General features: G+C 34.7%; 1 protein-coding gene across 1 annotated transcript in view; it reads right to left on the reverse strand.

Annotated features, from left to right (window-relative positions):
- Positions 1-3,740: 3,740 nt before the first annotated feature.
- The window catches only part of LOC133330011 (ATP-binding cassette subfamily G member 4), a 160,676-nt gene continuing 148,865 nt past the window's right edge, over positions 3,741-15,551 (reverse strand). The window contains exon 9 of the mRNA XM_061538471.1: positions 3,741-3,752. The gene's annotated coding sequence lies outside the window, so the exon portion shown is untranslated. The remainder of the gene's footprint in view (positions 3,753-15,551) is intronic.

Here is a 15,551-nt window from a genome sequence, read left to right on the forward strand (position 1 = left end):
TAGTTCTCGCAACACAAGCCAAATACAACAATAGATGTTCGAATATAATTATTTTAGTATTTTTAAAACATAAGAATGAATCCAGAACTCGTTTACAACAACGACATTCATTTTCTCCCCAAATAAAATTTTGAACTTGAAAATAACAAGTCTTCAACATTAATTATCTCTATAGGTGTTTGAAGCTACAAAACAAAAACTTGTTTTAAAATTATTTTCAAAAAAAAAAAAAAAAAAAAACAGCAATTTGGAAATTATCTAATAACATGGCTAGAACAACTTGACGTAAACAAAAAATATCTAAGATGAGATTCCATTTGAAAAAAAAATTATGGAATTTCTGATCATTTGTGTGTTATTAAAATATAATTACAAATTACCCAGCAGCCCTAATAATCTCCACGAGTTTGAATAACAAATAATATGCATCCAATGGCAAATATCCTCCATAGCTGGGAATGAAGAATTATTTTCCATATAAAAATCTCCCTCAGTTAGAATGCCCTATGTTTCGATTAGAAAAATTCAAGACAGCTAGGCTGACCTTTTCCAGAAAATCCACTTCTCTTCAACTTGAACTGACGATTAATTTTCTATATAGAAAAATAGATCTGAGGGTTTTTATACCCTCATATACATATGTTGGTAAAAGGCAAAAGGAAACGACATAGACACATGGTTCCTTTTTAGAATATGTATAGAAACATGTTTTAAGTCGATTTATGCATGTCCGTCCGTCTGTCTGTCAATGTTAAAATGTAAACAAAGTACAGATCGCATTTTTTATTCGAATTTGATAAAATTTGACACAGCTCATTTATTTAGCCTAAGGACGAACCTTATTGAAATTGAGAAATATCGGTTCAGATTTCCATATAGCACCCATATATATTTTCGTCGGATTTTAGGTAAATAGTGTACTAAAGTTCCTGTATATCTTTCGATTTGCACGAAATTTTGCATAGCATTCTGAATTAAGGCTAGAATGATGTGTATTAAATTCGTTTTCAGATTTAAAAATCGGTTCAGATTTAGATATAGCTCCCATATATATTTTCGTCCGATTTTAGGTAAATAGTATACTAAAGACCCAGTATTTCTTTCGATTTTCACGACATTTGGCATAGCTGACTGAATTAAGTCTAGAATGATTTGTGCTAAGTCGTTGCGAACTGAATTGAGTCTATAATGATGTATGTTAAATTTCGTCAAAATCGGTTTAGATTTCGATATAGCTCCCATATATATTTCATACGATTTTAGGTAAATGGTGTACCAAAGTCTCTATATATTTTTCGATTTGTACGAAATTTTGCATAGCATACTGAATTATTGTTAGCATGATGTGTGCTAATATTCGTGAAAATCAGTTCAGATTTAGATATATCTCCCATATATATTTTCGACCGATTTAATGTAAATGGTTCACCAAAGTCCCTATATATCTTTCGATTTCTATGAAATTTGGCATAGCGTACTGAATTGAGTCTAGAATGATGTGTGCTAAGATTCGTGAAAATCGGTTCAAATTTGAATATAGTTCCCACATATATTTTCGTCCTATTTTATGTAAATAGTGCACCAAAGTCCCTTTATTTTCTTCGATTTGCTCGAAATTTGGCATAGCGTACTGAATGAAGTCTATAGTGATGTGTGTTAAGTTTCGTGAAAATCGGTTCAGATTTAGATATAGCTACCATATATATTTTCGTCCGATTTTAGGTAAATAGTGCACTAAAGTCCCCTTATATCTTTCGATTTGTACGAAATTTGGCATCGCGTACTGAATTGAGTCTAGAATGATGTGTGCTAAGATTCGTGGAAATCGGTTCAGATTTAGATATAGCTCCCATATATATTTTCGTCCGATTTTATGTAAATGGTGCACCAAAGACCCTATATATCTTCCGATTTGCACGAAATTTGCCATAGCCTACTGAATTGAGACTAGAATGATGAGTGCTAAGTTTCGTGAATCGGTTCAGATTTCCTACCAAAAACTAAAAATAATGGTCGACTTTTTTGAGTATCCCCCATATAACGGTTATCAATGTTGATCCACGTTTTGGAATTGTCCCCATCTAGCAATATTTCCCAAATTTTGGTATTTTGAGGGGCTGGGTTATGTTTTTCAACCTCAGCTCAGCCTGGGGCTGAGTGATTTTTTTCAATAGAAAAATCCACATCAGCCTAGTATTAGGATATAGAAATATTCACCGCTTTATAGAAAGAAACCTCATTATACTGAGTTTTTTTTCTATAGAAAAAAACCTCCTCAGTTATACAGAGGAATTTTAATCTATAGAAGAATAGTCCTCAGCTATACGGAGGAATTTTTTCTATAGAATTTTTTGTGGAATTTTTTCTATAGAAAGGTAGTCCTCAGTTTTGGCTGAGGAATTTCTTTCCTCCTCCTCAGCTGTGGCTATCAATTTTTTTTTCTGGAAATATTTTTTTTCATTTCATTTATACTCTCTCACTCTTTCGAACACTTTATATCACTCTTCCAAGTCTTATCAATCCACCATACTAAAGTTTCTGTTTTGTTTTTTATTATTTTAGTTGAGATAAAAGTTTACAACTACGACAACCGATTGGGATGTTTATTTCGAAATCTAGTGAAATAGATGGAAAGCTCGAAATTAAAAAAGCAAAAAACAAACACAATTTTGTTTTTATTTCAATTCTAATAGTAATCTTTGTTGTTGGTTTTTTTATTCTTCTCTCTGAAGGTCTCATTGTTCCATTCTGCTATAATTCACGACGGCTGGATGGATAGATCGACGAGGAATGGGTTGATGGCTTGCATGCTGCGCGGCCGGTTGATTTGATTGTGGCACACTTATAAAAAGCAAAAGCAGCACGCGTAGTTAAATAATTTGTTTTTGCATTTCAGTTGTGAAATTATTATTTGTTTTACTTACGGAATAATTGTTGTTATGATTTTGTATTATTTATTTAATTTATTTTTTAGTAGTTTTTTTCTAATTTTTTTTTTGATAAAAATAATTATTGTCACCTTGTTGGGTTGGCGTTAACGTGTTCACAGCTTGATAACCATTTTTTTTTGTTGTTCTTAACAACTTATTTGATTACCGAGATTTGAAATGTTTTATGATTTGCCGTTTTTTTATTATAATTGTTTTTGCTTTTGTTTTTAGACAATTATTGTGTTTTTATGGAAGGTTGGTTTAATTGTTCGATAATTTTTCTATTTTTTTTTTGTCAAATATTATTTGCTAGAACATTTCCTTATTTTTTTTAATATCATCTGCTACTGATAATGGATTATCGATACTTTACTTTAACCCCTTTAATCTCCGAACTAGAAACCTCCAGACTATGTGGGGTGTCTGGGAAAATACTTGACCAGATATCAACAAAGAATTTGTTTCTGGAGAAAACTCTCAAAAAATATGATGAGAGAGAAGATTCTCTCAATTTCTCACTTCCATACGCCATATTGAAATGTAATCTTTGACATCACACTTCTTTAATTGTTGTTAATTTACATGAACTGTGCAATAACTTCGCGCACATTTTCATTGTACTTTGCGTTCGTTATTCGTAAGTTTTGTCTCTGCTACCAGACAAAACGGGTCAATGAACTTAGCAACGAATTATTTTTTTTCTGAAAGTTATGGCAAATTTGGCGCATAACTCAAGCTGAACATTTTCTCATACACCAAAGCTAAGAACAAGAATTCTCTTTAGAGCTGAGGACTATTCTTCTATAGAAAACGCCACATCAACTAGGGCTGAAGACAATTTTTCTATAAAAAAAAACTCTTTAGCAAAAATTTCTTCACCACACTGTAGCAAAAGGAATCGAGAAAGACCCATGGTTCCTTTTGAAAATATGGATAGAATCACTTTTTAAATCGCATGTCCGTCGGTCTGTCCATGTTAAATTGTAAACATCATAAATGCTTCGAATGGGATGAAATTTGGCAGATCTCATTTATTTGGCCGAAGGACGAACCCTATTGAATTTGGAGAAAATCGGTTCAGATTTAGATATAGCTCCCTATATAGTTTCGCCCGATTTTAGGTAAATGGTGCACCAAAGTCCCTATATGTCTTTCGATTTGCACGAAATTTGGTATAGCGTACTGAATTAGGTCTAGCCATAGCGTACTGAATTAAGGCTAGAATAATGTGTGCTAAGTTTCGTGAAAATCGGTTCAGATTTAGATATAGCTCCCATATATATTTTCGACCGATTTTATGTAAATAGAGCACCAACGAGTAAAATTTAGGCCGATTGGCACAAAATTTTGCACAGTGTACTGATTTAGTTCCATATTTATGTATGCGAATTTTCGTTGAAATCGGTTCAAATTTAGATATAGCTCCCATATATATTTTCGTCCGATTTTATATAAATGGTGCAACAAACTGCCAATATTGGTCCGATTGAGACAAAATTTAGCACAGAGTATTGAATTGGGTCTAGATTGAAATATGTCAAGTTTTGATGAAATCGGTTCAGATTTAGATATAGCTCCCATATATATTTTCGTACGATTTTATGTAAATGGAGCAGCACACTATCAATATTGGTCCGATTGAGACAAAATTTTGCACAGTGTACTGACATAGGTCCATATTTATGTATGCGAATTTTTGTTGAAATCGATTCAGATTTAGATATAGCTCCCATATATAGTTTCGTCCGATTTCAGGTAAATGGTGCACCAAACTCCCAATATTGGTCCGATTGAGACAAAATTTCGCACAGAGTATTGCATTAGGTCTAAATTGATATATGCCAAGTTTTGTTGAAATCGGTCCAGATTTAGATATAGCTCCTATATATAGTTTCGTCCGATTTTAGGTAAATGGTGCACCAAATTCGCAATATTAGTCCGATTTAGACAAAATTTTGCACAGCGTACCGAATTTAGTCCAGTTTAACATCTATGAAGTTTTTCTTGAAATCGGTTCAGATTTAGATATAGTTCCCATATATATTTTCGACCGATTTTAGGTAAATGGTGCACCAAGCTCCCACTATTTGTCCGATTGAGACAACACTTTGCACGGCATACTGAATTAAGTCCAGTTTGATGTGTGTGAAGTTTGTTGTTGAAATCAGTTCAGATCTACATATATCTACCATATAACATTTTGTCGGATTTCATGCAAATGTTACAACAAAAATTCAAGTCTGCCCGATTGACATGGAATTTTTTTCTATAGATTTCCGAATGACAAACCAACCATACACATTTTATTGGTTCAAATACCTATGTAGATCACATTTGTTTTTTTTACCCGATTCCATGTAAATGGTCATTCAAAGATGCTATGTTTTTTCTAGCATTATCATCTCTTGTATGTAGGTACCTAATGTGATGAAGGGTATCATATAGTCGGCCCCGTCCGACTTTACTAGTTTCCTTACTGGTTTTGAAGTTGTGGAGGGGCAAAAAGGGAGGATTGCCTTTTGCCAAAATCGTGTTAATGTTATCAGAAAAAAAGGCCCAGTGAGTGTTGTCGTTAACTCACAACATTAAAGCTAAAGAAAGAAAGAAAAAACCAAATACCGCCAAGTCATTCGACACGTGACGTCATACCGAGTCATAAAACCCTAACGACATGTGCTATGGTTCTCTGTTGTGGCTATCGGATTAGCTGGATGGCTGACTGTCGATCGTTACGTTTTTTGAATGTTTGTAAATTTTTAAAGAAGAGACATTCAAAATAGCCGATCCGTCCACTGGGGGATTTTTTTCATTTCACAAAAAAAAAAACACACGCACACAAACAAAGCCATCAACATGAAATGTTGAAGTTCTGACTAATTATTAATGATTTTTGTTTTCAATTAATTTTATCAATCATTTAGTTGATGTATGCAGTTTTTTTTTTTTTTTTTGAAAAAAAATACAAAAAACAACGAAACTAATTGTAACTATTAAAATAGCATTTAATTGCCATTATTGTTGCTGATGTTTTTGTTGTTGCTATGATTCAAGGTTTCGTTCTTTCATTCTGTTTGATTCGATGATCAATTGAAATAGAATCGAATTGAGAAAAAAACTCAATTACAATTTAATTGTCCACAACTGCAAATCAATTATCTAAACCAAAAACACATGTTTTTTAATTCAAATTAAAAAAAAAAATCCATTCAAGTTATTTCATAATGTGTTAAAACTTTCACTCTTGTTTTATTCGGGATTTTGTCGTTTATCATTTTTGTTTTCTATTGATCTTCAGCTAATCATTTCACAGCTTCTTTGATAATCTTGTTTTTTTATTTCTGTTTTCTTTTCATTTTCTTTTTCTGGGTTACAAACAACCATTCTTTCAGAAACCGGCATTTGATTTAATTTTTTTTTTTCAATTCATTTACCTTTAAAAGTCACCACACTTGTTTTTTTCTTCGGTTTCAACGTCAAAATCTTCGAATTTCAAAAATTGTCCAACCGTCCGACACGCTCAAACTTCTAGCAGCAACTGAACTTTTATGAATTCTGTGCTAGAGTTTTGTGTGAATATTTCATTTTTTTATTAAAAACTTTAACTATTGTTCATAAACAACAACCAAAAACAAAATCCCCGATAGCGTTGTTCATTATCATGACTGGCATACTCTGGCTTTTTACTCTCGTTGATGCGAAGAGTAAAGAAGTATCTTTTCAAAATGTTTTGAAAAGATATTCTTGCCACTTTGCGGATTTCTTAAAATCTGCCGGACATCTTAATTTATAACTTTTTTACTATTCTTCCCATTTTTGTTAATTTTTTCTACAAATAAAAATATGAGTTATTATTTATAACACCCTTAGTCGAGGAGGTGTGAAATTTACTATTTCCAATATTCGATTAAAGAGAAAATAGTTTCAAGCTCTCTCTCCCGCTCTCTCTATCGCTCTCTGTTGCAATATATTATTCAAATCATGCTAACTTTGTAAAATGTTATCAAAGTTGTTGGTCAGTAAATTGACGTAAAGATAAACATTGTTAGAGTTAACCGGTAAACACAGTGTTCTCTCCCTCTCTCTCAGTCCCCTATCAGCTAAGTTTAGATAGTGTAGATAAGACATAAATATGGGTAATTTATGTTCTGCTATTGCAGAAGCAAACGGTCACGTGTCCTTAAAGGATAGTTACTCAATACTCGTTTAAAAAATTCCACGCCTTGTTTACATCTTAGACAAAAAATTATTTTGGACTCCCCACCTCATATAGGTATCATATGTAGACTTTGTCGATGTGTTTTTCGTGGGTTTTTCCGGATCTGGCGCAGAGTGAAAATCTGGTCAATGGTGGGTTTGCCAGGCCTCAAGCCACATTGTAATGGTCCAATAATGTCATTGACCATTGGCTTCAGTCGTTCACACAGTACGCTGGATAGCACTTTATATGTGATGGGAGGGAGAATTATTCCTCTATAGTTGAATAGTTCGGCTGGTAAGCCATCGGCACCTGCTGTTTTATTGTTCTTCAGCCGATTAATTGCTACTCTGACCTCATCTTGGCTAGGTGGTATACACTATTGCTTCTGGGGTATCTTTTTCACCGCCTTTATTTTATATCAGAAGCTTTTCAATGCTCCTTCCAGATCCTCAACACGTTGTATCTGTCACCTTCCACCTTCATCTCTAAAGGAGGATGTGCCTGCGCCAAAGCCTTCGGTTTGGTGTTTTACTCGTTGGTAAAATTTCCGGACTTCATTCTCACTCCTCTACATCTCGATTTGCTCATGCTCACGCTTTTCTTCTTCTTTCTGCTTTCTGAAAATACATTTCTCCTTTTCTTCCGACAAATCTCCATCGCATTATGTGTGGTTACTGTCTGCAGGGTTGCCCTATACGCTGCGTTTTTCACATCAGTAGTACTACGACACTCCTGATCGTACCATGGGTTTCTTGATAGTGGTTTCTTTGCCATTGTGCTTCTATACTATTAACGAGTTAAAAAGTGCGTTCGTCAAGCAGGTGGGCAAGTTGAGCGGTGTAGGCCTCTGCTACTTGTTGTGTGTGCTGCTTTTCGACGTCGAGTCTCCATGTTACATTAGATCGCACCTTTACTGCTACATTAAGACGGGTGCGAACCTCGGCTGTCACAAGGTAATGGTCCGAATCGATATTCGTTCCTTGTATCGATCGAACGTCTAAAACACTGGCCGAATGCCTTCCGTCTATCAAAACATGGCCAATTTGATTTCTCGTGGCTTGAGCAAGCGAAATCCAGGTGACCTTGTGTATATCGAGATGCTTGAATCTGGTGCTGCTAATTACCATGTTTTTTGCTGCCGCGAAGTCAAAAAAAACCTCATGCCGTTGTCGGATGTAAATGGAGGCTGAATTTTCCGACGGTGGGACCTAAAATATTTTTTAATGCGGTCATATGCAGTTTATATACGGTTGTAAAAAATGTCTTTGGTCTGTGAATCTTTGTCTTCCGTGAAGCATGGGCGCAAATAAGACTGATATAGAAGAACTTCGCTTTTATACGGATTATAGCAATTCGCTCATCTACTGGAGTGAATCTGGAGACGAGGTCTTTTATTATCCTATTAATCATAAATCCGCAGCCAAATTCACATCTCGTTTCATGGCAGCTAAAATACAGGGCGCAATCATATGCTTTACTTACTCCAGTCCCTTTCCATCGCATTTCCTGTATGCAAGCAGGTGAAACAGATCTGGCAGTGTTTGAAAGGAAAATTTTCCAGAAGATCCATGGACAGATTTGTGCCGAAGGCATTTATGGAACAAAGGTTCTGCCTCGAGCCAACTAATGGTTAACCTCCTCGCATAATTCTTAAGAAATTAGCATTTCCTTAATATACGCTGATCCTAGTGCATGTGTACGGTACTCCCCAGGCCTTAAATTTCTCCGAATGAGAGAAGAAATAATAAAACTTATCTGGGACAAGCAATTTACAAAATGTTAGAATAATGAAACGATGTACTAGTTAACAAAAATACAGCATAGGTGTAGTTATCTCTCCCTCACTCTCTCTCTCTCTTTGCAGCCAATAAAAAATAAATTGATAAATATTACGATACGTCATGAAATTCATATTTGCTCAATAAGGTATGTCATTTGATGACTACCGTCGCTGGCTGACAGCTGCTGCTGCTGCTGCCGACAATTTCCCATATTCCAACCAACACTGATATGTCCAAATATTACACTGAACGGAAAATTTCCCCACATTTAATTAAATTATTCATAGTAAATTTCTAACAATAACGGCGGGATAAGATCACAAAAAATAATACACTTGTCGTCCAGCCCCTTTAACACAAACGGGGGAAAAAAGGAGGCCAAGGTATTTAAACAGCAATTAGTGATGATGATCACCTTTTAACATACATATTGAGATACATTATCGAAATTCATGTATTTTCTTGAAAATATTTTTCAAGTGTATTCTTCTAATCGCATTCACTACCATTTACTTCCCCATGCGGTAACTGATAACAAAATAAAAAACCTATATATCAGCTATATTTGTGTTTAAATATGAACAATTTCAAACATACCGTAACCTTCGCTACTATCGATCGGTTTAAATCGATTAGGTAAATCGATGACAATTCAAAATTTTATACTTGTCCATTCTATAAATATTTTTTGAGTAGAAGAGAAGGTGTGAAATAATTTATAAAAAAAAATAATTATTATCATTTGGGATAAGAAAGTAGAATATTTGAAAATGTGCGATTAAAACTTTCACGAATACGGAATATCATATTGCAGCCACTTTGTTGAAAAAAATCGCCTAAAACTTAAAAAAATAAAATTAAGGAGATATCTTTATATGGGGGCTATGTCAAAGTGTAGTTAACCAGGTCTCCATTCCCGAAAGTTTTCCTTTAGTAGAATTCTTCCGTATCCTTGCTTGAGTACTTACTAAGGTATCTTTCGATAGAATCCTTCCGTAAACTTGCTTGAGTACCTACTAAGGTATCTTTCGGTAGAATCCTTCCGTAAACTTGCTTTAGTATGTACTAAGGTCTCTAGCGATAGAATACGTTTCTATTCTTGCTTGAGTACTTACTAAGGTCTCTTGCCGTAGTATCTCCGCATTTCCTTGCTTGAATACGTACTAAGGTCTCTTGGAGTAGAATTCTTTTGTATACTAGTTGGAGTACTTACTAAGTTATCTTGCAGTAGATTCCTGTAGTATCCTTGCTTGAGTACTTGTTAAGGTCTCTTACAGTAGGGCCCTTCTGTACTTACTAAGATATATCGCCGTTGTATCTTTACATATAATTTCTTGAGTACTTACTAAGGTATCTTGCTGTGGAATCCATTCATATCATTGCTTGAGCACTTATTAAGGTCCCTTGCAGTACTATCCTTCTATATCATTGTTTGAGTACCTACTAAAGTCTCTTGTAGTAGAATCCTGTAGTATATTTCACCCTCCTTTAGAATATATCCCCTTATTCAAAGCCTAGTTGAAACATCCGAATAGCCGCTGTTGTGAGAGTACTTATCCAGGTCTCTAAATCCCCAATAGTCACCTTCTTTTACCAGCTATAACGAAAATAAATTTTTCGTAGGTATATCAGTAGTCTATTTTTCCAGAAACCTAATCCTCATCGCCACTTCTGAGGAACAGTAAAGAACTTCTTGGTCCAGATAACTGCTTCTTTGTTTCGATCCCAGCACTTTTCGCAGCTACTACAAATACAACATTTATTTAATTTTAAAATATATTGGTTTAGTGGTTTCCTAAACCTACTCATACATTCTTATACATACCTAAAGCAATGTGAGTTGAATTATCTAACATAATGCATATAAATTATTACTAATAAGAAACTATAATTAAGGAAGTAATAAATCATATCAGTCTCCAGGTAACAGCACCCAATTTTATATAAAAACTCTATTCGATTTTCCTTCAACTTCGCCTACTGCTTTCATCATCCAGGCAACACCATTTTTCTGTGGCGGTTTCTCCCTTCACTCTTTATTGACCGGAGGTTTCTTCCCGCAGCGATGCACACCTTCCACTTCTAGGAGTCGTCCTTCTTCTGGTTCCGTGTTAAGTACTGGTTTTTCCGTTTTTGTATATTTTTCCCCATGCGTCAACAACATCACTATATTTCTCAATCTGGATAATTGCATTTGTTTTAACCCCAAATGTCACTTATTCTTTTGCTTCCACATCCATGGGAAAACATCACCATTTTCTTCTTCATTCAGAAGATATAATTTGTGTTCCTGTTTTCCAAAATCCGTTCCGTTATCTTTCTTTTTCTTAAGCTTGTTTATAGATTTTGGCTCGCCAAACTGCGGGGTTTCTTCTTGATTCTACTTTACGTAGAATTCTGATTCTATTTCCTGTGTTTCCTCCAGTGGTCTTCCTACCACTGATACTTTATCCACTAGCACCATTGGACACTCTCAATCTTTACTTTTTGAATGTATATTCCCTCTATAGTGAGGGCTTGCCGGGGGCACCAAAATGTCGTTGGAAGATTCCAGCTTATTATACAGTATATGTCGGCCATATGATTCAATTTGAAGAACGTATCTTCAGAAAACAACACATCTGAAACTTCAAATATTCCATTTCGATTATGGCATTCTTTTTTGACATTCTAGGCAACTCATTTTTCACGTCGTCACATCGGTCAATCACATAATCGGCTTCAAAGAATATTTTTCTTATGCCACTCCTCTAGTTTTGTTAACCTTCAATGTCGTCAAAGAAATGTACATCAAATTTAAACGCTATCCGTATATTTTTAAGATTATTGGTATACAACTATTCGTAACCTGGTTATATTTCAATTTTATATTTTCGACATTAATTTTAAGCGTCAATTACTGAACTTCTTGCAACTCTTCCTCAAGTATATTCATCCATTCCATCAATTGAACTATTTTGCGGAAGGATATTCTCGATTCCAAATACCTACACATAGCGTTTAACTCCTCGGCTTTTCGAGTAAATTGTCGGTACTGTTCCTTCTTCTCATTTTCATCTAGTCTTTTTTCCAAAGACTCTATGGAGAAATCTAACTCTTCCTCCATCTTATTTTTTTTAATAAAAAACTGTTCACTTCGTAGAACAGAATATCGTTAACAATTCTTGAGCTCCTCACAGCCAATACTTAATCAGAAAATTATTCCAAGTTACTTTGAAGGTTCAATTGAGTCTCTTAACACTTAGACTCTTATCTTAAAAACGCCAACGATCAAATCTTCTGTAACATAAAATTCTGTTCAAAGTATTTTGAGCAGAGTGAGTTCTGCTTTTCCAGTTCATTGTGGACAAGATCATTTTTGGATCCGAGATAGCAATTTTTTTGCCTTGATATCTGCACCGATACAATTTAAAAAAAAAAAAATTCTAAAAAACTCAAGGTTCTCCAATGAACACTTCGATGATCCGCGATAGTTTGGAAGATGAGAGTCCTTATACAGGTCCTAACTCTTCCAAAATTAAAATTATTTATTTATAAATTTTATTAAAAACATATTTTCAAGTGAAATTAGACCACCTGCGTTTTAAATCAATGTAGGTGGTATATTGACATACGTGGTCAACATTTGGAGATAGTGCAAAACAATTTTTCTATCATTTATTCTTTACTGTCGACATAGACTAAATTCAAGGACTGATAAAGAATAGATTCTAAAAAACTCTTTTGGGTCTGACTCCCCTTACCAACCACTATCCATAGATTATCTTTTGCTTTTTCATAATTAGTAGAAGTATTTTTTTTTTTATTTTTTCGTTTTGCTATCTGATATTGTCATTTGTGTTTCCGTCATTTCAAAATATGTTTTTTTTTATTTTATTGGTCAAAATGTGCAATGACTGACAAATAATGACGATTCATGATCTTTTTAAACAAATAATGACGATTCATGATCTTTTTAAATTGATATGGAATTGAATTGTACACGAAAACATGTAGACTACAAGGAATACACACACTGAGAAAAAAAGCAAATGCTTGCATAAAACGTTGGGCGCCATTTCTCATTTGAGAAATATACAAATTTAAAAGTGAGTGTTTTAATTGCTAATTAAATCATAAAATCGGTACTGAACTAGTTTTTATGAACCATTAGTCTGTGACTGTTTACTTGGAACTAGAAAGGCGAATAGTGAAATGTAACAGGTCTTGGACTAAGCGACCGGGTAAGCAAGGGAATGTCCCTTGGTAACCTCCTATGACATCCCCATGTTAAAGTAAAGTCTTTCAGAAACTGCAATACTTTCCCCTTTACAATTTCGCAAAAAAAAAACGATAAACAAAAAAACTTGCAGCAATGTCTACAAAATATGTCCATTAAATTTTAGAGGGTCTTCATTCTCTTCTATGAATGCTGTAAATATATTGTATATTTTCTCTCAGTGTACTACATGATAGTTATTTTTTTACTGATAACATTTTTCATGGTTGATTAGCCCGCTAACCCAATGGAGACCTCTCGGCAATTTAGTCTACAAAATAATATACAATGATGATCCTTGTATTGTTGTTATGGATGTATATTTAATATATCTTATCTAGGCAACAATATTGTATTGTTTCTGTGTGTGCACACACACGTGAAATTAAAAAGGTCGAAACCTGCGTCGTCGCAGTGGCCGAAAAATGGCTCGTGAGCGGAACATATCGCAATATTCACTTCGGCAAATATTGAAAAATATTTACAAAAAGTGTAAGAACTTTCACCGCGACAAAAAGAAAATAGACTCAAAAGAGCTAAAGATTTGCTTCACTTGGTCGAATGTGGTGAATTATCGAATTTGGTTTTCTCCGATGAGAAAACATTCGTTATCGAACAATTTGTAAGCAAACAAAATGATCGTGTTTACTTGCCTTAGAGGTCAGCTGAAAATGTACACCTTCGGTTGGCCACCAGAACTCAAGCGCCGGCCGTATTAATCAACAGAATAAATGCTGAATATTATCGCGAAAATATTCTGGAGGGTGTATTAAAGCCTTGGACACACAAACATTTTGACCGCAGATCTTAGACATTCCAACAGGTTTCAGCACCATCGCACTCAGCACGCGCCACCCAAGAATGGTTACAAAATGAGGTTCCTCGCTTCATTTCCAGCGCACAATGGCCACCAAAATCTCCGCATACCAATCTGTTGGACCATTGTGTCTGGAGTATTTTGGAATGCAAGGTTGGCACTAAAAAATACCAAAGTGTCGATCAAATCAAGCAAGCGCCACGATGGGAATGGGCCAAAATACCACCGAGCAACATTCGGGCAGCGTGTGACGGTTTCATTGGCCGTTTGAAGGCCATAATTCGTGCCAATGGTGACCAATTCGAACAAATCTAAACTTATTCAAAAATTTGATTCTATTTCCGTCATGTTTTGCCCTCATTCAATAAATTTAAAAAAGGTAAAAATTGTGGCGTTTGACTTTATTGCATTTTTTCTCACCCAGCAGTGAGTTTGGTCTGACAAGAGGAGATTATGTTTCCAAACTGTTTATTTATACCAAAATAGCATCACAAGACCGACGCGCTTGGAAATCTTTTTTAAGCTCGGCTTATGGAACAACCGTTCTGTAACAAGCCAGCTAAGTAAGCTAAGTAAGTAAGTAAGCATCTGTTCGTCTGCTTGCGCAAGTCCCCATGCTTCAGAACCTTACAACAGAACGGATAGTATCAGCGTAGAGTGTGAGTTTGGTCAACGACATAAAAGTATAAAGATAGGATAATTGATACGTCGACAAATTCCAAAAGATTGCTTTTCCTCTGTTGTTACGAAGGAAAATATTAAACATTCTATGCGCTATATAGCAATCTTATTAAATAACAAAATATACTTTGAGTGCAGATCTCTGATTTTATTTACATTTTATAAACGCATTATCGCGTATTGGCGTTTTTATTGTTAACATGCCTCTGTTATACCTGTTCCCTCTGAATATTTTTTCATAAACTATTTATTCAAAATGCATCTTGTCGAGTTTTTACGGTTTCTATATCTTCGGTTTGGTCTGTCGTAGGGATAAGTAAATCGATTTTCGATTAATCGACTTTCTGTATTGAAAATTCAAAAAAGTCGAAGTCCACTTTTGATCTTGGAGGAAATCGCAAAGTCGTTAAATGAGACCTTCCCTCTAAACAGAAACAGATATAATCAGGGATAGATAGCCTGTATATTCTTCAGATAAATTGGCATTCTAAAATTTATATAATTTTTTTATGAATTACATATCATCGCTAATCAATTTTTATATTCTTGCAGAAGACAAACACCATCATGCTTCCTATAAACGTAGAGCTCATGATGATTATGATCGCCATGCAAAGAGGCCCAAATATGATAAATACGAAAACAATGAACGGGATCGTTATCGGACAAAATCCAAAGATTTCATTGAGCGGAAAGATTTCCACAAACAACAACAGATATCAAATGAATTACAAAAAACACCATCGAATATACCCTCACCGTATGCCCATTTACCACCATCGCCGCCAAGGTTAAAGAGGCCAGCCAATCCATCTAAAATGGATTATAACACAGAAGCCTGTGCCACAGCAGGGGAGGAAAATAATTTCCCCACAAAAAAAGAAGA

The sequence above is a fragment of the Musca vetustissima genome, unplaced genomic scaffold (assembly GCF_032173495.1).
Source record: "Musca vetustissima isolate MV318-11 ecotype Yass unplaced genomic scaffold, APGP_CSIRO_Mvet_v1 utg2798, whole genome shotgun sequence".
NCBI lineage: Eukaryota > Metazoa > Arthropoda > Insecta > Diptera > Muscidae > Musca > Musca vetustissima.